We start from the raw sequence: 25,140 nt of genomic DNA, 5'->3' as shown, positions 1-25,140 counted from the left end.
CCATAAAGCATCTCTCCTTTCCTCACCTCCATTATCATGTGCAACATTTCTTTCTCTCTCTCCATGCACCATCTCTCCTTGCCCTCCACCCTTTGTCCAACATTTCTCCCTCTCTTCTCATGCATAGAAACATGACAGCAGATAAAGGCCAAATGGCCCATCTAGTCTGCCCATCCACAGTAACCATTATCTCTTCCTCTATCTAAGATCCCACGTGCCTATCCCAGGCTTTCTTGAATTCAGACACAGTCTCGGTCTCCACCACCTCTACTGGGAGACTGTTCCATGCATCTACCACCCTTCTGTAAAAAAGTATTTCCTTAGATTACTCCTGAGCCTATCATCTCTTAACTTCATCCTATGCCCTCTCATTCCAAAGCTTCCTTTCAAATGAAAGAGACTCCATCATATGATGGAATTCTCCCTATCACCCCTTTCTACCACTTTGTTTCATCTCTCCCTTCCTCTTCTCCATCTCAATTCTTCCTCTCTCCTTTCTCCCATGTGCAACATCTTCCCTCCCCTCCCACCCATCCCCTTCTGCAGCAGCTTTCTATCCCTCCTTCCCATCCCCTGTGCAGTAGCACCCCTCCAACCCTCCCCCACCACCACCACCTGACATACCTCTGAAGCCTCTTAAACCAGCAGCAGTAGCAGCGCTCTGAACGACCTGCTTCGTGACCTGTCCCACCAGGGCTTCCCTCTGCTGTGTCATTGATATCATCATTAGTGATGCAGCAGAGGGAAGGCCCCGGTGGGGAAGGCCACAAAGCAGGTCATTCAAAGCGCTGCCCATGCTGCTGCTTTAGGAAGCCTCAGAGGTATGTCAGGTCTCACCAGAGTGGGGGGGTCACTGAATCGTCGAGTCCAATTTTCTCGGTGAATCAATTTGAATAAGCAAATCGGGCAGCACTAGTGGTGAGTGTTAGAAGAATGAGGGGGCCAGGAAAGACTATTAGAGCTGGGGGGGGAACATGCTTTCCTAATCCCACTTTACTTCCCTATGTAAATTTTTATATTTAACAAAATGGGATTGACAAAGCATTCAGGAAACTCTAAGGCCTATGAAAGAGCTCAGGTAGGCTAGGAACAAGGGGTCTACAGGCGTTTTAAGTCAGAGAAGAGTGTTAAAGAAGAAAGCAAGGTCAAACTCAGCTTGCAAAAATACACCTCCATATGTGGTACCATGTGTATGTTAGCACCAAGTCACATCGAATTCCCTTCGTATGTGTGTAAGGATAATACCTGGATCCTGGGACTTGCAAGTGCATTAAACAAATTTTATTTTATCTGAGTAAACATGATAAAAATTTAGAAAGAAAATACAGTATTTATCAACTTTCCACTTATAAAAGGACAGCTTTGTGCCTCAGCATGCCTTTATTTAGAATTATATCTTTCTTGTGAGTAGTTTCTTGTCTCGAGGTTGCTGCTTGCTAAAGTACCTTCTCTTAGTTTAAATGTGATAAATCTGGTTAACAGCATTAGATGCAATTATACGCCAAGGTTTTCAGTGTACTTTTACAGCCCTTGCTTAATTGTGATTTCATTTGCAGGAGTGTAAATAACCTAGAAAGTTATCTGTATAACTACTACATATTCTTGTGTATAAGCTAAATAGGAGATTTTGAGCAAAAACAAACAAACAAAGCAAAAACCTACATTGACCCATGCATAAGTTGAGAATATTTTGAAGATCGATCTCCATTCCCTTCCCTATGCGCCATGTTGTCTAGCATCTTTCTATATTTTTTTTTTAATAATTATAAGTTGAATCAATTAGCTTGCTACTATTGTGAGAAAAACATTTTTGAAATGTTAAATCAAGCACTTTAAAACTTGGGGACAATTTTCAGAGGGATTCTCCCTAGGTAAAGAGATTTATACACAGAACAGGGACCTTTGAAATTGTTCTCTTTCCCTCATAGATAAAATAGGCAACGTTCATTGGGGCAGAGCAGACTGGCAAAAATAATCAATGGCGTACCAAGGGGTGGGCGGGGGGGTGATCCGCCCCTGGTGCAGCCTTAGAGGGGGTGCACAGCTGGCCAGGTCCAGAAAATTAAGCGGTGAATGGTCTTGAAACAGCTTCCTTTCTCCCTCCCTGCCCCTTACCTTTGTGGCCGCGAGTCTAAATTACCTTCTTACAGCAGCTGGAGCGTTTAAGCTGTGTGTGGCTGCCATAAAGGTCATCTCTGACGCAACTGGAAGTTCCATCAGAGACGACCTTTACGGTAGCCATATGCAATTACAATGCTCTGGCTGCTGTAAGAAGGCAGTTTAGACATCGTCGGCCACAGGGCAGGGAGGTTTGTTGGACCGGGCCTGTTGTCGGGGGGGGAGGGGGGAAAGCGCCACAAAAGTAAGGGGCAGGGAGGGAGAAAGGGAGGAAAGGTGGGATGGAGAGGAAAAGACGCTGAAGGGAAATGGGTAAAACAGAGGGGGGAGAAGGATGCTGAAAGGACATGGGGAAGACAGAGGGGGAGAAGGACGCTGAAAGGACATGGGGAACACAGAGGGGGGAGAAGGACGCTGAAAGGAAATGGGGAAGAGAGAGGGGAGAAGACGCTGAAGTAAAATGGGGAAGAGAGAATGGGGAGAAGATGCTGGCAGGGAAGAAGACAGAGATACCAGATTATGGGGGGGAGCAGAGGGAAGAAGATGGGTGCCAGACCAATTTGGAAGGGGGGAGAAAGGTAGAGGCACAGTAACAGAGCAAATGGAAGACGCAGAGAGAAGAGAGACAGTGGATGGAAGGAATTGAATGAGAAGATGAGGAAAGCAGAAACCAAACAACAAAGGTAGAAAAAAAATTATATTTCTTTTTTTTTTTTTTGCTTCAGGATAAAGTAGTATATTAGTTGTGTTGATAAAAATTTATAAACAAAGCCCTGCTAGCTGAACATCTCTTTCTCCAGTTCAGCAGCCAGAACTTTGATTTATAAGGAAGGAATAAGCTAAATACTGCGGTACTGAGGCTTGTATGGATGCTGCGGGGACAGTGATGGGGTGATGAATGGGACAGCGGTGACAGGGCGGTGAAGGGAATGGCGGTGATGGGGCGGTGAAGAGGATGGTGCAGTGATGAGGACAGATTTTTCCCCTTGTCATTCTCTAGTGCTCATGTCAAAAGGATTTCTATTTTGTCATTAGAATATATCAGATTTGAAATATATATCCCGCTAGATACATAACTGGGGACTGCAAAGCCCAGGCAGTGATTCTTTAGCTTCCAGCTGGCTTAGGGCTCTCTTGGACCAGGGGGCAGTTGCCCTATCATGTGTGACTGCAGTATTCTGTTAGCATGATATTTCTGTGTAGCATTCTATAATAATTTGGCTTGTTCAGTTTTCTTGATAGTAGAGGGGATATATGTGAAGGGGAGGGGAGACAGGGGTTTTGTTGGTCCTTGCTCTGTATATTTATATTTATAAAATGACAATTGTACAGAATATTGTTTCTTTTTATACTTTAATAAAATATGTTCAATATAAAATCATAACTGAGACTTGCGCAGATGGGATCAGATGGTTTGTGGGGACTGAACTTGCGGAGATGGGGCGGAAATGTGCTTTTTTAATATCAGTCTTATTAGTTTGCCGGCCCACAAAATAATTCTTTTATTTCTGCCGGTCCACAGGTGTAAAAAGGTTGAAAAACACTGCTCTAGAGCAGAGTCGACAGCTGCGCTGAGGTGCAGGAAGGTCCTCCGATGTCTCATCTGCTGGCTTTGCTCCGGAAGAAGTAAGTTATGTCGGAGGGGTGGACCCGGTAGCTACAGTCATCACGAGAAAGGAGCAGGACTGCTGGAATGAAAGAGTGGTGCAGGGAGAGAAAGGGAGCAGGGTGGTATGGAAGGGTGGTGCTGATGGAATTGATGTACAGGGAAAGGGGAGAGAGACATAAGGGGGAAGGATACTGGATGGAATTGGATTGGAGGGAAAGAAAGGGGGCAGATGCTGATTGAAGAGGGGTGGATGATGAGAGAAAGGGCAGACATTGGATGGTAGTGTGGCGGGTAGAGGGGGAGCCTATGCTGGATGGAAGAGCAGATGGGAGAAATAAGGGAGCAAATGCAGGAAGGAAATGGAAGGAGAGAAAAAGGGGAGCAGATGATGGAAGTGGACAGAGAGAGGAGAAGGTACTAAATGGAAGGGGTAGAGAAAGAAGGCACATGATGGAAGGAGGGGATAAATAAAAGGAGGGCACATGATGGGGGGAAAAGGATTGAGTTAGTGAAATACTGGAGGGGGTGAGGGAAAGAGGTGGCGAGCTGTAGCTAGACAGTAAAAAAGGAAATTGATGAGAGGGTAGTAAGAAAGTACGGTAATCTAGATGGATGCAGAAAATAAATTGAAAAGGAAAATGAGGGAAGAAAGGTATTGCAGAAGAGAGGTGTGGGAGAGGGAAGGAGAGGAGAGAGATGCCAGGCCAATGGGGGTGAAAGGAGAGATGAAGGGGGAGGCATACAGTTTCTGGAAGGGACATAGAAGGAGAGAAGATGTCATATAGGGGCAGAGAGATGGCAGACAGTGGATGGAAGGAAGAGAGTAAAAAGAAGATGAGGAAAGCAGAAATCAGAGAAGACAAAGGTAGAACAAAAATTTTCTATTTATTTATTGCTTTAGGAGACATGTGTCACTGTTTCTGTGGTGTTGCATTGTATGCAGAGTCCAGCTTCTTGCTGGTTCAGTTTAACCTTTCTATTTCTATTTTATCCCCCCTTTTACAAAACTGTGGAGCGTTTTTTAGCGCCAGCCGTGGTGGTAGCAGTTCTGATGCTCAGAATTCTATGAGCGTCAAAGATGTTACCACCGTGGCTAAAATCCACACTACAGTTTTGTAAAAGGGGGAAGGTAGTTTGTGATGACATATTCCATACTAGGCGAAGGTGTTTTCTGTGTTCTGTGTGTTCAAAAGACATGGTTTTCTGTTAGGATTGACGGTGTAGGATTGATCTGTACTAGTCTGGCTTGTTTAGTTTTACAATGGGTGTATTGATGTTGTACTGCTCACTGCAGTATGTAAGATGCTGCCTTTTCCTAGGTACTCATGTGTGACGTGTGGCTTGTTACTAAAATCATGTTTTTCATACAGATGGGGGGGGGGGGGGGGTGCCAATAAATGATGGGCCCCAGGTGTCACATATGCTAGGTACCTACAAAAACTCAGATGTATTGTAAACCAATGTATGTATAACCAACACTTTCAATTGGAGACTAATGTGGTCATAAGATGTTATAGTGAGAAAATTTTGCAGAGGCAATGTGGAGCAAGTAACAGCTCTAGATGCGCTCTAAAAGAAGGAAAAAGCCTCAGAAAAGGCCCTCCCACCGCCACAAAGGTGGAACTCAAGGTGGTTAAACGGTGACCTCACAGGCAAAACCTTCATTTCAAAATGAGCATTTTTGAGCGAAAAACTATGCTTCACATATGCAAAATACTTGATAGAGGATAAAACCACTTATCTTAAGCTGATCGGCACACCGACGGAGGCCAGCGTTTCACCGACAGGCTACATCAGGGTGTGACCCGACCGACCGACCATTTTCTGGACTTTTTTGAAGCGTTCGTTTTCGCTCTTTATAAGACTGATCGGTCGGGTACTATGCTAGGTACGTCACTGAAAATAATCATGGCGATTTCCTTTTGAAATCCTTGTGCCATCTTTTTTAAGGTTCACCCTTTACTCCTGTAAAGTACAGCTATACGATTCAGGGAAAAAAATTTTGATTCAATTTGGCCTATTGAATCGATTTTTCAATTCGATTTGCTTTCAATGACACAGCTTTTTAAGTTTAAAGTTGAATCAATTTTTATTATAAAATCAAATAAGCCAGATTAATACAGATCAATCCTGCACAGTCATTGCTAACAGAAGAGAAGTTCCTAGACCATGATGACGCTGGGCCTGCACTGAATTGACGAGGCTGATTTTTTCCCAGATCGATTCAATTCAACCAAAAGTGAATTGGTGAATCGATTTGAATTGGGAATTGGGCAGCTGTACTTCAAAAGTATTTGGGTAAGAAAACCTTACGAGCAGGCAGATGAGTTTACTGAAAGTTTTACAGATCTTCAAACTCCCAGTACTTTTCTTATCCTACTGAGTGCTTTGCCCTCTGTTACTCTGGCTTTTACAAAGCTGAAATAGAAGTTTCTACCACAGGCCAATGAGGTATAGGCTTCAATGTTCACAGAATTTCTATGAGCACTGGAGCATTTACCTGGCCGGCCCAAAGTAGAAACCTCTACCGCAGCTTTGTAAAAGGAGCCCTACGTTTTATGCTTTTAAAAATGGCTTTTCAGTCTGGATCATGATTTGATCAAAATAGCATTTGTGGAATAGAAAACTGTTTTATGTTATTGTACTCTGGCACAGCAAATTTAAACAAATAATCCTAAAAGGCCCTTAGTTTAAGCTTTATAGCAAACTATATTATGAAAATCAGCTCAAATATTTAGTGTGCAATATTTGATATGAGGAACTTTCAGATGTTGCCAACTTCTCTGTCCTTCTGCCAAGAGAGTAGGCTACCAATTTGCATTGTTGACAGCAATCATAGTGCAGCAAGCATTTAATAAATGTGGCATAATACCATCTCCCCAGAGAGCTATGCCAGGCCCCTGCTTTCTCCTCCTGTGAGCCATTCTTTCCTTGAGATACCCATCTTCTTTTCTATATAACAGTATACATAGCACATTGTTCTGAATCACAGAGCTCTAGAGCAGTGTTTCTCAACACATAGTACGCAAGCCGCTTTGGAGGGTACGTGGCACGGGTCTCCCACCCCCTTCCTCCAAAGAGCCTTCACATACATGCACTCAGAAAAGTCCTGTCAGCTCCACCCACCTTGACACGTTTGCATCAGAGGAGTGGTCCCAACAGGCCTCATGAGTAGATAGAATCGAAGGTTCTGTGTAGGTTAAACTAGAACCAGTGCCGGGCCTTGTGTAGACTCTGCACTCCCTAACAGGCAACGGGAGGGTGACAGAAGATGGAGGGCTCTTCATCGCTGGAGTTAGCTTAGTGTTGTCTGGTCTGTGGGGTTACCTCGGCTGACCCAGAAGGCGGAGGGAAGCCTTCCTGGTCCCGTTGCCTGTTAGGGAGTCCAGAGTCTAGACAAGGCCCGGCACTAGCGTTAGCTTAACTAACACAGGGCCTTTGAGTCTATCCACTCATGAGACCCTGTTTGTACCACCCCTCTGATGCAAACATGTCAAAGTGGGTGGAGACAACAGGGCCTTCCTGAGCGCATGGATATGAAGGTTAGCGCCGATGCTAGGCCCTGTGTGGAATCTAGATTACTGGTCAGGTAGTGGTAGGGCAGCAGAAGGAGGAAGGTTAAAGGAGGAGAAATGCTTGACTTGCTGGGGGGGGGGAGGAGAGAGAGAGTGATGTTGGACTGAGGGATGTGGGGAAATGGAGACTTGAAGGGACATCCCTTCCCACTCCCCTCAGGGTACAAGTGCAGAAAGTGAAATGGGCAGAGGACCAAGAAGAAATAAGTGTTGTGGGGGGCCCTGGAATTTGAATCCAATGACCATGGCATCCTCCTTACATGTAGAAGAATACTGTAGAAATCCCATAACCTCAAGCTAAGATTTCCCAGTATGGATTCACAATCTTTATCCAAAATGCGCGGGACAAGAGACATTTCAGATTTTTGAATTTTTGGTTTTTGGAATGTTGTGTCACCAGTGGCTGTAGCGATTCATATTTGTCACCTGCTGCAGCTCTTCAGGCTTCTCTCTGCTGCTTCCTACCTTGCTGACAACACTTCCTCTTTTCTACCTGGCTGGACGCGACAGAGAGAAGCGTACAGGGTGCAGCAGGCAACGAACGTGAATCACAGCGGCCACTGGCAACACCCCAGAGATACACCAGTGTGAGGTAAGATGAAAAACTGAAGCTTTTAAAGTAACTTTGGGGCCAGGTTTCAATTTTGATGCTAAAAGTAAGCCTTTTTGTACAAATTAGTAATGCAACAATGTTACAAACAATTTCAGTTTGTGGAGTTTTGGGGTTTTTTAGAATTTTGGATGAAGAATCGCGCACCTGTGTTCAAAAAAGGAAGTTGCCTAGAGGTGCCCCCTTTTCTTTCTATTCTGGCAGCAGTTTCTTCTAATTCCTACTCATCTCCCATCAAACCTACTCCCTTAAACCAGTGGTTCCCACCCCTGTCCAGTCGGGTTTTCAAGATAGCCCTAATGAATATGCATGAGAGAGATTTGCATATAATGGAGGCGACAGACATGCAAATCTGCCCTATGCATATTCGTTAGGGCTATCCTGAAAACCTGAGTGGCTGGTGGTCCTCCAGGACAGGGTTGAGAACCACTGCCTTAAAAGGCACAGGCACATGCTGTCACTTTTTGGATCACTGTAGGATTACTGCCAACTGACCTCTGTGCCTTTGGGTGGCAAAGGGGTAAATCTCGCCCTATTTAAGCCTTCTCTGCTAGTTGAATAGGTAAGAAAGTGTCTATGTAAACAAGTTTATCAGTCCTCTAAGGCAGTGTTCTTCAACCTTTTTACACCTATGGACCGGTGGAAATAAAAGAATAATTTTGTGGACCGGCGGTTGAAGAATACTGGACCAAGTTGTAGGCCAGACCACGCCCATCTCCACCCCAGACCCCGCCCCCATAATAGTATTAATTAAAAGTACTAATACACGCATACAAACCCTAAGATGCAAAACTCTGCATGCAGTACAACCTCAGAGAAAAAGAAACAAATGCATTTCTTCCTGAACAGTGCAAAATACAGACAGCAGATGCACATGCCGGCCATGTGGACCGGCAGCAAATTTCTGCGGACTGGCACCGGTCCACGGACCGGTGGTTGAAGAACACTGCTCTAAGGAGTGCCAGTAGTTAGCTTAGTATACAAAATGTTTCAGATTGAGTGGACAGCTGCTTGGTCCCTGGGATTTATGTTAATATGGTGAACGTAGGGGGGGATATTTTTTCACATTATTCAAGGCAATATCATCATAGCATGAGTACAGAGAATATGCTCTTACTATGCAAATATCAAACGAGACAAGACATTACAAAAAATTCCTCTTCATCCTATGCTGTTGAATTTCTGTCATGCAGTTAATGGTAAGATGTTGGTACAGAGCAGCAAGCTCACAGAAAAGAAATCTACCAAGCATTTGATAAGCTCCCTTTCTCTTATCACCCCAGTGTGAAACTCCTGAATGCAGCTCACAAGTGGTATTATTTTAATGTTATCGCTCCACAGCAAGAACCTTATCTACCTACCTACTATCAATTGCTGGTGCTTAATTGAAAGAGGCCACTTATCTGTGCACTTGGGGGGAAGAAAGGGGTTGGAGTGCTAAATAAATATTCAAATGCTCTCCCAGTTTGGATGCTGGGAAGTCTCTGTTGCCTGGCTCTTTAGACCAAATGGCTTCAGCAGATGTGTGTATGGGAACAAGAGTATCTGAATCATAGCCACATTTAATAAGCAACATATCCCATTCCAGTCTAGAGGCAACAATAACACCATAATTCCTTTTATATGAACATTTAATATGCTCAAATATTTCTTTTCTTTTTCATATCCCAATATGAGGGTTAAATGAATAATAATGCCTTCACCTCCATAATCCATCTATATATGGTAGCACTGACATGTTACACGTGTTCACTTGTTCTCTGACATTAATTTTTTTAATTAATTTTTTTTTTAGCTCAGCTGTTTTGCTATTGCTTGTGAAATGGAAGCATGCAGTGAGCATTCGGTGCAGTTTAAACATGCTTTGTTAGAATTTCAGACTGTTGGATGAGTCCTTCCAACTGACATTTATCACTGCATGCAGGTTGTTTGAGGCTATGACTGTGGGCATCTTTTTACTAAGGTGCGCTAGCGTTTTTTAGCGCACGCAGGAAATTACCATGCGCTACACTGCGCGCTATGCTTCTAGAACTAACGCCAGCTCAATGCTGGCGTTAAGGTCTAGCGTGCGCTATTCCGAGCATTAAAGCCCTTAGTAAAAGGAGCCCTGTGTGTAAGTGTTGTGTGTCGCTGTAAAGATAATGGACTGGGAAGGGCAGATTTGTGTGATCAAAAATGAAGTGGATGACATGTGACAACAGTGGATAAGTATCACATGACAAAGGTTGACTAACTCATTAAGGACAATTGGAGGATTACTCAAAACATTACAATGCAACCCTAAAAACTTTGAAAGAATGATTGAGAAGAGTTCAGAAGCACAAGAAGGAAATTTTGTCACAACATGACAATGTTAGACCTAACAGCATGAAGCACAACAGAGGCAATTGCGAACAAGGGTCTCACACTCTTACCTATCCACCATACAGCCCAGACTTAGTGCCATACAATTTCCATTTTTTACCAGAATTGAAGAAATACCTCAGGGCCGTATGTTTAAATCAAATGAAGAGATGGAAGGGACTAAACAAATGGCTGAAGACAGTGGCCACACACACACTGCTTTCTTTTCCCTGTACCTCTGTAATATTCCTGTCATTCTCTACCCTGTACCTCTGTAATATTTCTGGCGCAAGCAGCAACTCCCAACCTGCTGTTGCGCCAGCGTCAGCTCTTCCTCTGATATCACTTCCTAGGTGTGGGTCCAGGAAGTGACATCGGAGGAAGAGCCAACACTTGTGCGAGAGCAAGTTGGGAGTTGCTGCTCATGCCAGGAATGTTACAGAGGTACAGAGTAGAGAATGACACGGGGACCATTTACCGTGGTAGACCGTGCTCACCACAGTAAATCTGCAGTAATGGGGACATTTGTAACTGATTTATTGCAGGAATGGGGACAAGACCTTTCACTGCCCCGTGGAAGCGGTGAAAAGTCTTGCTCCTGTGGTATAAAAATTGCGCCCGTGTCAGACTCGGCATCTTTTCCTCAGCTCCTCTTGGGCCTATTTTACCTTCAGGAGCCAGCCATGCCACGATGAAGACAGAAGGAACCCAAAACCAAAGCCTGAAACCAATGTGATTTGAAGAATAAAATTACCAGACAACAAAAGGTAGAAAATTTTTTTTTATATATTTTGTGATTAGAATATTTCAGATTTGAAATATGTATCCTGCTAGAGCTGGTATTAGACATAACTGGGAACTGCAAAGCCCAGGCTGTGCTTCTTTAGCTTCCAGCTGACTTAGAGCTCTCTCTCTGACCAAGGGGCAATTGCTCTAGTTGTACTCCCGTAACACTATTCCCGCCAGGTGTAACTGAAATATTTTGTTAGCTTGATTTTTCTATGTAGCATTCTGTAGTAATTTTTTCATAATAATGGATGGGATATTTGTGAAAGGGAGGAGAGGCAGGGGTTTTATTGATCCTTGCTCTGTATTATTTGTGTTTATAAAATGACTATTATAAGGAATAATCTCTTTTTATACTTTAATAAAATAATTTCAGTATAAAATCTTAACTATTCAAAGCCTGTGGAGGTGGGATATGAAAGTTTGCAGGGCGGGGACAGGGACTGAGCTCGTGGGGCAGGGCAGGGATGGGGACTGAGCTCGGGGAATGGGGCAGGGATGGGAACTGAGCTCGCGGGGATGGGGCGTGAATGGTGATAAATTTTTCCCCATGTCATTCTCTAATACAGGGGAAGGAAAGCAGCACATACACATGGCAGGGGGGGGAAGGGAAGGCATGGGAGAGGGCAGAAAGGAGAATGGGTGCCTGCGCCCTCACCAAGACTGTGCCTGGGGTGGACCACACACACACACACAAACAAACACACACTCACACACTTACTATACCACTGGTTGAAGAGACAAGATGTGTGGTTTGCAACAGCTTTCAAAGGCTTGCCTTCATTGATAGAAATATGTGGTAAATGGTGACAACTGTAAAAGAGTAAATACATATAATAAAAGAGCACATTTCAAGCATTATTTTCATTTTATATTCATTACACTATCTTCTTAAAAAAAAAAATAAATAAAGTTATGGATGTGGAGGCATTACTTTTCATGTAAGCACTCTAAGCATTATTCTGTAAGGACATGCATAAGTGCTATCGCACGTATTTGCAAAAGGGCCATACATGTGGGAAGAGCATAGGTGAATGTCACAATTACACATGTATTTTATAGAACACTGTACGTTGCGGGTGTTCCAGTTTTATTTAAGTGCCAGGAATTACACCATTTATGGCTGGTGTAACTATGGGTGCCTGAATGTAAGACAGGCCAATACCAGGTTACACTAGTATTCTATAATGGCATCTGGGCAGATGCAGTGGCATAGTGAGGGCAAGAGGCACACGGGGCAAGTAATGGTCTACTGAATGGGGCAGTTACAAAACTGATTTGCCTAGGGCAGCGATGGCGAACCTATGGCACACGTGCCAGCTGTGGCACGCGAAGGCCTTGCAGCTGGCACGCGGGAAGGTCCGCAATTAAGATATGCGGCGCAGCGGGAGGCGAGTGTGCCGGTGTCTGCTTTGCAGCTCACCTGGCAACAGGGCCGGACTGGCCATTGGGAGGACCGGGCATTGTCCCGGTGGGCCGCGGCCCATCCTCCTGTGCTGGCTGCAGTTCTGTGAGTGGATGTTTAGCCTGCCTGTCTTCCCCTTAGTATCCTATGAGCCAGGCAGTGTGTGAGGGGGAAGTGGGGGGAGGAAGAGAAGCTTCACACTGAGTCGGTCACAGGAACTCAGTGAGGCTGTAGTGTGACTCCACATGTGACATCTGTAATCAGGAACAGTTCCTAGTGCTCCCATGCTAGAGAGGTGAGGATATGGGGGGATGTTAATGTGTCTAATAATGTGCTCCTCTGTAAAAACCTCTGTATCTTCCATGGGGGACATGCTAAATTCGAGGAAATAAAAAAGCTGCTTATGATGATTGCATAGAGAAGTTCAGTAAGCTGAGAGGAGGGCTGGGCTCTCTGTGAACAACCAACACACTAATCCTCTGCGCTGTACCTTATGGAAAACTCAATATAGCAAAAAACAGTAAAGTGTATATGTGGCCCTTCACAGTGCTTTTGTAAACATCATAATAAAATAACAAAGGCTCCAATAATGAAAAATAAAAGTCCTTTTCCCATACACTCAGGTCACCTCTTAATTAGTTGTTATTGTGATGAATCCAATGTTGTATAGTCATTAATGCGATTAATCCAGTTTGCAGGTCATTTTATTTGGGGAATCGCAGCCACTTCTTATTAGTGGCTGGCCGTGCCTCTCAAGTGTGCTTCTGCATTTTAGCCCTGCCCCTGGACTTCAATGGGCGGGGCCTGCGTGAGGTCATGTGATTGGGCTGCTCAACCTAAAATGCCCGGGCCTATTTTTTGTCCCAGTCCGGCCCTGCCTGGCAATGTGTTCCTCGCGGCTGCCTGAACCACCACGGGGCTGTGAGACAGTATATTTTTTGACCAAAACGGATGTCTACAATTAGTAAAATTCCCCAATCACATATTTTTTTATGGGGACGGATTTGTATACAGCATTTCATTTGATTTTTTTTATTATACAAATTTTATCTTTTTGTAGACTTGAAGTCTTGAACAAAGAAAATGAGTACAGCAAAAAAAGCAAAAACAGATAGTGGAAGACCATTCCAAGAGGCCTGGACAGAGACATATGGAGTGATTGAATGCAGTGGGAAAGCATTGTGTATTATGTGTAATGAAAGTGTTGTCTCGCACATCAAGTGTCAAATGTCACTTTGAGACCAACCATAACAGTGTTGCTGAACTTGGTTTAACTCAAAGAAAAGAGTTCCTTGTAGGAAAATTAAAGAAGTATCACTCCCAGTCTCTTAGTTTTAGCAACTATCTTTCAAAAACTAATCATCTTACAGTTGCCAGCTTTCAAATTTCACTGTGCATGGCAAAACATGGTAAGCCCCTCTCTGATGGAGATTTTATCAAAAAGGCAATTTTGGCTGGGAGTAATTCACTCTTCCATGATTTCCAAAACAAGGATAAAATTGTGCAGCGCATCTCTGAGATGCCGCTAAGCAGAAATACTGCAAAAGATAGGGTTCTGCGAATGGCTGCTGATGTTAGTCAACAGCTTACTTGCGACTTACAAAAAGCTTGGATGAAAGTACAGATGAAAGTACAGATGAAAGTACAGATATTACTAACCATGCAAGACTAGCGCTCATTTTGCGTTATGCTACTGGTGACATCATGAGAGAAGAGCTGGTAAAACTGCTGTCTTTGCCTGGAAGAACACAAGGGATAGATATCCACAATGCTATGATGGAGGCTTTTTCATCACTAGACATAAGTCCAGAAAAAGTGGTTTCAGTTACTAGCGATGGAGCACCTAGCATGGTGGGGACAACATCAGGATCCATTCATTTCTTTGCTAAGGAAGCAAAACATCCACTGATTCAATTTCACTGCATAATACATCAAGAGGCTCTCTGCGCCAAAGAAAGCAGCAAAAAACTTGACGATGTCCTCAAAGATGTAACAAAAATGGTGAACTTCATCATGGCGCATGCTCTTAATTTTCAACAATTTCAAGCCCTTCTTGATGAGGTTCAGGCACAATATAACACTTTACTGATGTACAATAATGTCCGGTGGCTGAGCAGAGGACGAGTGTTAGAGAGATTTGTGGCCTGCTTGGAAGAAGTTAGGCTATTTATGAACGAAAAGGGGGAAGACTATCCTCAACTCACCAACATGGCCTGGCTTACCAACCTCATGTTCTTTACAGATTTTACTAACCACTTTAATGTACTAAACAAAAAATTACAAGGCATGGGAAAAAACAGCAGAAAGCATGTTTAGTGACATCAAAGCTTTTGAGAGAAAATTGCATGTTTTTGAAAAAGACCTTGAGAGTGGACAGCTAAAATATTTTCCCAACCTAAAAAATACATTTGGATAATTCTACAACATTTGTGGACAGTCATAAAAAACACCAGGAAATCCACAAAGCATATTCCACCATTGTAGCCGAAGCAAAGGAGAATTTTAGTAAAAGATTTTCTCAGTTCCGTAAGATGGAGACAACCCTTTCATTTATAACTTCCCCAGAAAAGTCCACATTTGAAGATCTTGATCTTTCCTGCTTACAGTGGTTGGATATTAAAAATTTGGAAATGGAGCTACTGGAATTTCAAGAAAGCTTTATCTGGAAAAGTAAATTCAATGACCTGCGTGCGGCTCTTGAACGTATTGAGGGTGAAAGGGTGACAAATGAAATCACTGCTAGCAGTTCTGAAAATGAAATCCTAAAAGCGTGGAATTCTCTGCCAGACAATTTTAAGTCCATGAAAGCACTTGGGATTGCTCTTCTAACTTTGTTTGGGTCATCCTATGCTTGTGAGCAGCTGTTTTCAGCTTTGAATCATATAAAATCTGATGCTAGAAACAGATTAACGGATGACATGAGTGCTGCATGTGTTGCTCTGAAATTAACACACTATGAGCCAAGGATTGACAAGTTATCAGCATGCATGCAACAACAAAAATCACATTCATTTTTTTCAGAGCATGCCCAATGCATATTTTTTACATGAAGCAGTGTTTTCAGTTTGCAGTTAAGACACTTTCTAAGTTATTTAAATATTATTTAAAGATGTTATTTTAAAAAGGGACTTTACATGGCCCTGTTATATTCCAATCTGGAATTTCCAATAAAAACGGTTGGTTTAATTGAAAGCTCTTTTGTTTTCTTTACATCATATTATTAGAAATGTAATGATTTAACTATTTTCTAATTTGATTGTAAATTTTACAAAAAAACATGTATAGACTCTTTGGGAATACACACCAAGTCTTGACACAGTTAACAGTTTTAAGAAGTTTATCTTTTTTTTTACTCAGGATACATTTGACATGTTATGTGAATAATACATTTAAAATATATTGTGTAACTGAATCAAATTCTTCCTAAATTCATTAAATTGAATGAAATCATTAAAACATTATAAATTGCCAATAAATTGAAATGAAAACCAAAGGATTGTGAATCAAATTGATTCTCTGACAATACAAAGATTCCAACCTTTAAAAATGATGTTACATAGTTCAGGCAACTTTATAAAGAGTTTTTAGATACTAAAATCTTGTTATTAAGGTTTAACTGATGTGCTGGCACTTTGAGGAAATTCTTTGGTTTGGTGCGGCAGTTTGGGCACTCGGACTCAAAAAGGTTAGCCATCACTGGCCTAGGGCATCCAGAACCCAATTACTGGTCTTGTATATTGTGATTGCACTGTTAGTGTCCAGTGGCCAAGTCTCTGGCCACAAAACCCTGACTGAGCGAAGACAAGGGAGTTGGTTAAATGGGTTACATTTAACGTGACCATTTATTTTTTTCATCAAAATGGGAAATATACTAATTTTCAGTCCCGCCCCAATCCCGCCCTAGCCCCACCCCAGCCCCTCCCCAAATTTCATCCATTCATTTTTCATGTACACACAATATCTTATTAATTCATAATGGTAACCATAAAATAAAAAAAAACAACAACAAAGCACACTGTATGCAAAGAAAATGTTAATTATCATTTATATTCGGGGGGGTTTCAAAGAGGTCAAGATAGATGACTTTAAAATATGCAATGTCACCTCATAAACAACTATAGAAAAATAGACAAGTATAGTGCAAAATATAGACAGCGGATATAAATTCTCAAAACTGACACATTTTGATCACTAAATTGAAAATAAAATCATTTTTCCTACCTTTGTTGTCTGGTGAGTCTCTGGTTGCACTTCCTTCTAACTGTGCATCCTGTCTTTCTGTCTCTCTCCCTGCCCCCCTTCCCCTCCTTCTTTCTCTTTCATTTGTGATTGATGCTGTCATTCAATATCCAGTGGAAGTTATTTCATACTAGAGAGTTGCACGGGGACAAAAATCCCACCCATCCCCGCCAGGATCCTCTCCGTCCCCACCCGTCCCCATCAGGATCCTCTCCGTCCCCACCCATCCCCGCAAGGAATTATCTCAATCCCCGCCCGTCCCCATAAAAAGCAGCAATTACTTCTGACAGGATCATCAATTTCACAGTTTCTTTTGTGTTTGCGTTGCTGTTTTCCTTGTGGAATCTCTTTGGTGGAATCCTTTTTTTGTTTTCTGTTTAGGTAATTAACTTATAAACCCCCTCTTTTACTAAGGCTGACGTGTCCATTATATTATATGGACGAACCCTGCTTCCAAAGCCTTCCATCCTTGTGGGAGTCCCGTTGGCTAGAGGGGGGTCCCCGTGGGAGTCCCGTGGGTTAGGGGGGGGATTCCCGCGATCCCTGTTCCCGTGCAGACCTCTATTTCATACCAGCCAGGTTTCTGGGAGATGATTAAGTTTGCCTGGATTCAGTATGTCAGCATTCTACACATTTCCCTCTGGGTGTTTGAAAGAATAAAAATCTTTGTATTTCAAAATCAGGTATTAACAACAATGCCAGTATCACCAGTCCCAGTAGTGCCTTTGTACAAACAGCACCAGTGTTAAACAAGCTTACAAAGATGTAGTAGTGACTGGTACCAAAAAGAAGATACCTTCTTCACTATGGAGGCTCATAATCGAAAAAGAAAACATCCAAATACCGGCCTAAATTGGCACTTGGACGATCATAAACGAAAGATGTCCAAGTGCCGATAATCAAAACGGGTTTTGGACGTGTTTACAAACGACCTAGGCCTTCCCAGTGCCTCTGAATGACCAGAGCTAAATGGGCATTTCAGGAGGAGTGTCGACGGCGGGATTTGGGCAGACCGTGGGCCATGCTAGACGTAGTCGTACTGAATGTATAACCGAAAGTTTTATAACACAGCCTAGACGGAACTTGGACGTTGTGACTTAGGCCATTTAAAACCATTGTTTTAAAACCATTGTTGATGTTAAGCAGAGCACTGAACTCTCCAGCAGATAGGAAACAGCCCCTCTGTAGCACCTCTCTCAAGCAACTCTCCCCGATGTCAATGCTGAGGTCGAAGAGGAAGTTCCAGGCCAGCCAAGCAGCGATTGGCTGGCCCGGAACTTCCTCTCCGAAGTCAGAATTGACGTCGGGGAGAAGGCTTGGGGGCCGACCATTGTGCAGTCGCTGCACTTGCCTGGCCTGGCCCTGTTGCTGTGTTGGAGAGAGCCCAGGCTCCGCGACCGCCTGTCCCATTGTCCCCACGCACAGCTTCGGGATGCTTTCTCTGAAAAAGGGACATTTTGGCGTCCCAAAGCTGTACGTGGGGACAACGGGACAGGGGATCTAAAAACGGGATGTATGGTCACATTAGTTATACTGTAAAAGGTCAAGAATAAAAACAGTTCAATCTTGATAAACTTCAACTCTTGCTTTTATTTGGTTTTTCACTTATATGTTTCAAAAGTTCAGCAGAAAATCTTTTAGTAAGCAAACATAAACCAACCATAGGGACTTCCTTCCCCTCAGGTAAGTAAAGTTACTCTGCTTCACAGCTATTCACAGCCCAAACTTTTCTTCACGTACTAAACACCATACAGAAATAAAACATTCTTCTTTTATCATTTGGCGTTTTCCTGCCTTCCTGCAGGCTTCAGTCTGGCCTTAGTCAGCTGCACCAGACCAGCACAACACTTCAGTACTTGAAAATTTGATAAGGCAATTCTCCAAACTTCCAGCACTGCTTTTAACTTTACAGCCTCTGCTGAAGCACCACTGGTGAATTTCCCTGGGTTTGACCTTTCTGTTAAACCTAGGGCATGGGATCTATCTGCCTGAATGATCAGCTTAAACTAGATCCCTCCCAAAATGTCCCAACTGAACTGAACTTTTCTCTCCAGTGAGTTTTCAATTGCAGAGATTTTCACACAGCACGCATGGCATTCAGAAACTTCTTAAAACAAGTTCTCAAAAATAGCTTTCCTTTACTGTTAGCAAATAAGGCCAAAACTTCTGGCCTTTCCTTTATTGCAAAGCTGCTTTCTTTAACAGTTACCCCTTCAAAACCTGTTTGCATTCTGAGTTCAATTTGATCCAAAAACATACAGCATTTTTCTTTCCTACTTTTGTCTGCCACCCACTTTAAAGTCATGTCCACCTCAAGGTCTGGAGCCACTGAATAAACACCACCCTCATTACAGGCACTCAGGCTTTCCTCAATTTCCATATCTTTAGAGCATACAGATATGGCAGCATCCAGAGCCTCCCAATCTTGAGTTCCTACCTGGTCCTCATAATGTGGTGTACCAAGCTGCTCCCCTGAGACTACAGCTGCCCCTCCCTATTCGTGGGGTTTAGGTGCAGAGCCAACCCGCAAATAGGGAAAAATTGTGAATAATTTTTTGGGCCAGCTCTGATCCACCCCGCCTCCCTCTTGCGTCCCCAGACCTTATCTGGTGGTCTAGCGGTGACGCGGGGAAGGATTGATCGTCCTACGCTCCTGCACTGTGCAGAGCCGTCATAAAAATGGCTGCCGTGAGTTCCCATTGTAGTCTACAGTTCAACTGTTCTATAAAGGAAAGTGTATGTCTACTTTCCTTTCCTTTTCAAGGGGATTTTCGGCCACAAAACATACAAGTTCAAAATGTCCACACTCAAGCCATTTAGACGTAGCAGTGACCAGCATTGTAATGGATTGGCCACGCTGACATGCCAACAGAGCAGTAGGGCACCTTAAAGGGCATTGCTGTGAACTTCACATAAAGAGTGCCAGATGTTCATCTCACAATAACCCCCTTATGGGGTATGGTGAGCCCTCCAAAACACCCCTAAAACCCACTATACCCACCTGTCTCCCACCCCCATTAGCACTTATTCCTCTAGGTATCATATACATGGCAGTATAGTAGGGTTTTGGTGGACTCACACTTTCCACTATAAATGTAGTGGATAAAATGGGATATAGGCCTGACTTTCCCTCTCTATGGTTCCCTATAATAGGCAACATCTGCTCTACCAGGCTTCCCTATACCAGATGCTACTGCTCTAGAGGCAGGTATGTACTGTTTGATTCAGATCTTTGGGGTGTGGGAGGGGGTTAGTGACCTCTTTGGGGGGGTATACCATTTTCGACCAGAAAAACATCCAAGTTCAAAACATCCAAATCCAGACCATTTGAATGTGAGAAGAGCCAACATTGTAATGAACTGGCCATGCAACCATACCAACAGAGCAGTGGGGCACCTTAGAGGGCACAGCTGTGAATTTTACATGAAAGATGCCAGATGTACACCTATGTGGTACCAGAATTAGGGTTGCCAGATTTCTTCTACAAAAAAGAGGACACCTGGTCCCGCCACATTCTACCCCGCTCCATTCTGCCTCCAGCACACACTGTTCCTGTATGTGTGCTCCCATGGGTCTCCATCAGGGTGATGAGTCAGAGAACAGAAGGAGGAAATGAGAAAGGTGGCAGTGGAAGAATTAGGTAGCTGTGGGGGTCAAATGCTTTATTGAGAAGGTAAGTTTTTAACATGGTCTTGCGTCTAGAAAAGGTAGGTTCCAAATGAATGAACGAGGGAAGATCATTCCATAACTTGGGTGCAGCAAGAAAGAAGGCAAAGCTGCCAGTAGAGTCGTAGTGAGCCTGCTTTGGACCAGGGAGTACCAGACAATTTGCATCAAGTAAACAAAGAGATTGTGAAGGAGTGTAAGGAAAGATATGACATACCACACTGGTCAATCCTCTTATGTGCAAGACACATTTGAAGATTAAGGATAGGTGCTATAATGACAGCCTAGTGGCACATACATAAGCAGCGATAATGATAAGGTGACCATCTTGCTGTAGTAAGAGAAAATATAACAGACATTGTTAGGATTGTATACACAAAAGGTAGCATCACATGGAGCCTCACAGTACCGGTCCCCTTAGTCTGTGTGCACATACAGTACAATCCCAGTTAACCAGCATTCAACTAAATGGCACTCTCATCCAACCGGCAAAAAAAAAATAAAAAATCTCCCTTCCCCCCGGAGGCTACCATCGCTACTATCCAATATTCCATCTATGTAGATAGCCAACTATATATGTAGATATGGATATATTTATATGCCTGTAAGTGGATTAGCAGCCTCAGTTGATGCTTACATGCATGGGAAACAGAACATGTGTGGAATGGTATTAGGTAAGACTCTGCATAACGTTCCCCTGATCTACGTTCTAACCCCTGGGCAATACAATACCTGACAAGCAATAAACCAGGCTGTGTGTTAGAAAATAAGATATTTTATTCCTACAACAAATGGCAGCTGCAGTGGTCAGATAGTACAATGTATATGAAAGGCTTAGGCACAGGAGAAGCTAGCATGCTCAGGGAATACACAATAACCCAACATAGCATAAATCACTAGGGGAGTAGACACATAGGGCTTGATTCACTAAAGTCCCGAAATCTATCCTATTCGTGTCCTATCCGTTTCCGAGTCATTGTAGCCGATCGATTCAGTAAAGCTTGTCCATGCAAATGATTCAATCGTAAACACGGCGCTATTAGCGCTGAAACATTGATCGACGCATGTGCGCACTGTATCCTTGTTGGTTTTGAAGCTCATAATGCATGCGCTAGCTCTTTAGGAATTCACTGCATAGAATGGGGCATGGTTTAATCGCGGACATCATTAGCGGGCTCCGAATGCGCCTACCACAAAGCATTGTTGTCGTAAAAAAGGCAATAAATAAGGAAGTATTCTTACCAACCGTTCTTTTTCTGAAGTACTGTTGCTAGCTGTACAAGCTGTGACCGTAGGTTTTTGAAAATTTTTAGCATCAGCTGTTGAATGCGCTGGGATAAGGCGTTGTTATATACAGCCTACGAATCCCAGGAGGCTGTGCGGCTCTATCTGCCGTGAAACACGTAGCGACACCCTGACGTCACATGCACACGACAATCCAGCTGGAAGGAAGGGGGGAGGGATAGCTGGCCCATAAAAGTTTTATTTGATTTTGTTTTTTTTTTTTGTTATTTGGCATTGATATTTGAAATGTACAATGCGCAAGGAGAGCATGGGGTTAATCCACGATTTTCTCGCAATGTGCATTACAAATCCGAGATTCACTCCCATGCTCGCTATGCGCATTCCAAAAGAAGAAATAAAAATTATTTCTGACACTTATGTACATGAAGGTTTATATATATTTAAAAATTTTGATATATTTAGGATTTTTGGATGGGTAGATATATATTTTTGATGGGGTTCTTAACATGCACGCGTCAGTTGCTAGGCAGAAATAGCCGGCGAGGATGTAAACGACTGGTCCTCAGCAGTTGTAATTTTTTGGAACAGAAAGGCCAGTCGGTTTGGATGAAATGCTTTCATGAATCAATGTGTTAAAAAATTTACATGCCTTTTTACTCATTTGCATGTGCTGATCGGATAGGGTGCAGATGAGGTCTGGAAGAAGGTTAGTGAATCGAGCCGGAGTCAGAAATTGAGCGCGAACCGAGCGGTACACGATCGGTTTGCTTAGTGAATCTGGCCCATAGTTCACTACAGGCTGTGAAAACCTGCATTTTGTCCTATCACCCCCAAATACACAAGAGATGATATGATCTGTTAGTGCAGGAGAAGCTTAACGGACAGCTGCCCAGCACCTTATGGTGGGAGTAACCTTGCACGATCAGTGTAGGAGAGATTTCACTCAGGCTGCAGGAACTCTGGAACGATGCACGTCACCTGGAGTGATGCCCAGCACAGTAGGTGCCAAAATTCTGGCAAAGCAGATAACGAGGCAGGAATGGTTATAGCTGGGGCTGCCCTCTGCTTCAGGCCTCTGGGTCATAGAAGGTGCAGCCATAGAGCAGAGTAGATCAGGAAACCCATAGAGCAAAGCACAACTGAATCCTTGGGACCTCCAGGTATGCTTCTTTATATCCACAATAGGCAAAGGATCGTACAGCGAAAGATTAGAGAAACTGGGCCTCTTCTCCCTCGAACAGAGGAGATTGAGAGGGGACATGATCGAAACATTCAAGGTACTGAAGGGAATAGACTTGATAGATAAGGACAGGTTGGGAGAACGAGAGGGCACCTTCTAAAATTGAAAGGGGATAGATTCCATACGAACATAAGGAAATTCTTTTTCACCCAGAGAGTGGTAGAAAACTGGAACGCTCTGCCAGAATCTGTCATAGGAGAAAACACCCTCCAAGGATTCAAGACAAAGTTAGACAAGTTCCTGCTGAACCAGAACTTATGCAGGTAGGGCTAGTCTGAGTTAGGGCGCTGGTCTTTGACCAGAGGGCCGCCGCGTGTGCAGACTGTTGGGCACGATGGACCCCGGGTCTGACCCAGCAGGGTCATATATAGTGGCACAGACCACAAGCATGGCAAAGGTGACATCTAAACACAGGCACCATATAAAGCTACCATATGGTTCCAGAAAAAGGAGGATGGATTGAGACATCTGGGTTTTATTTCCATTGAGTTTAATGCAAGCATAAGCCATATGTCTCAATCTGTCCTCCTTACTGCCATGCTTACAATGGATGTAAAACCTGGATGTCTCAATCTGTTCTCTTTTTTTCTGGCGCTATATGGTAACCCTAACCATACTAACTGAACAAGCATTGGTGTGCTGCCATAACAGAAGGAGGTGACACAGACAATATATCCTAGCTGTGTACACGAGCAAATGGAAAACACAGAACAGACCAATAGTACCAGAAAAGTTGTACTTTATTATGCAAAATCCAACGTGGCTATGTTTTGTCTTCAGGTTGTGTCAGCGGTAGATGCTAAGATACAATTAAAAACAATAAGGAACATAGAAAAAAACTTAAGACAAATATTCAAATAAAAATTAATAAAATATCTCCAAAAAGAAATCAATCAAAATAAAAGAACATGCAAAGAAATAAATGGCTGCTTGGACATTTTTGTTTTTCAAGTTTCTTAGACAAGGATTTTCAAAAACTCAGGTTAAAAAGCGACGGTATGCTAATGCAGCTGTTTTGAAACCGAATCTAAAAACCCGAGACATTCTTTAAACAATCGCGCATGCAAATAAGATCAGCAGACAGCAGCGAAGATTTCCTGGGCAAACAAATGGCAAATGCGCTTTAACGTGGAAAAATGCAAGGTCATGCATATAGGGAAAAAGAACCCGTTGTTCAACTACAAATTGGGGAGGGGCATTGTTGGGAGACAGCAGTCTTGAGAGAGACTTGGGTGTGCTGGTGGATGCATTATTGAAGCCATCTGCACAGTGCGCAGCAGCCTCTAAAAAAGCCAACAGGATGCTGGGCATCATAAAGAGGGGCATAACAACCAGGACGCGGGAAGTCATCATGCCATTGTATCGAGCGATGGTGCGTCCACATCTGGAATACTGCGTTCAATATTGGTCGCCGTACCTCAAGAAGGACATGGCAGTACTTGAGAGAGTCCAAAGGAGAGCAACGAAAATGGTAAGAGGGCTGGAACACTGCCCATACACCGAGAGGTTGGATAGGCTGGGGCTCTTCTCTCTGGAAAAAAGGAGGCTCAGGGGAGATATGATAGAGACCTTCAAGATCATGAGGGGCATAGAGAGGGTAGGTAGGGACAGATTCTTCAGACTGAAGGGGACAACAGGTACGAGGGGGCATTCGGAGAAACTGAAGGGAGATAGGTTCAAAACAAATGCAAGGAAGTTTTTTTTCACCCAAAGGGTCGTGGACACTTGGAATGCGCTACCGGAGGAAGTGATCAGGCAGAGTACGGTACAAGGATTCAAACAGGGATTGGACGGATTCCTGAGGGATAAAGGGATCGTGGGATACTGAGAGATGTGCTGGGATGTAACACAGGTATAGAAAGCTAACCAGGTAATAAAAAATAGTATAGAAACCCAACCAGGTCTTGCATATGCAAGACCGGAGGGTTAGGACTTCGATGGGAAGATAGGACTTCAATGGGAAACCAAAGTGGCAAGGGGGCCCCTTCTGGTGATTAAGACAGGTCGCCTGTTTGGGCCGCCGCGGGAGCAGACTGCTGGGCAGGATGGACCTATGGTCTGACCCGGCGGAGGCACTGCTTATGTTCTTATGCATGTGCCCATTGCACATCATACAGTTCCATTATCGCTGCTCAGGTCAGCCAGTATAGAGCGACTACCAGGTCCTCACCCTGCCCTTGCAGCATTCTTCAGATGTGAAACACACAAGGGGTGATGGGGACATTCCTCCTGCCTACAAGGCTGGTGCCACCTCTGCACCAGTTGCTGCTGCTGTTCCTGCTGTGGCATATTCTGCTAGGCCTG

The sequence above is a fragment of the Geotrypetes seraphini genome, chromosome 4 (genome assembly GCF_902459505.1).
Source record: "Geotrypetes seraphini chromosome 4, aGeoSer1.1, whole genome shotgun sequence".
In the NCBI taxonomy this organism is placed as follows: Eukaryota; Metazoa; Chordata; class Amphibia; order Gymnophiona; family Dermophiidae; genus Geotrypetes; species Geotrypetes seraphini.
This window is presented reverse-complemented; position numbering follows the sequence as displayed.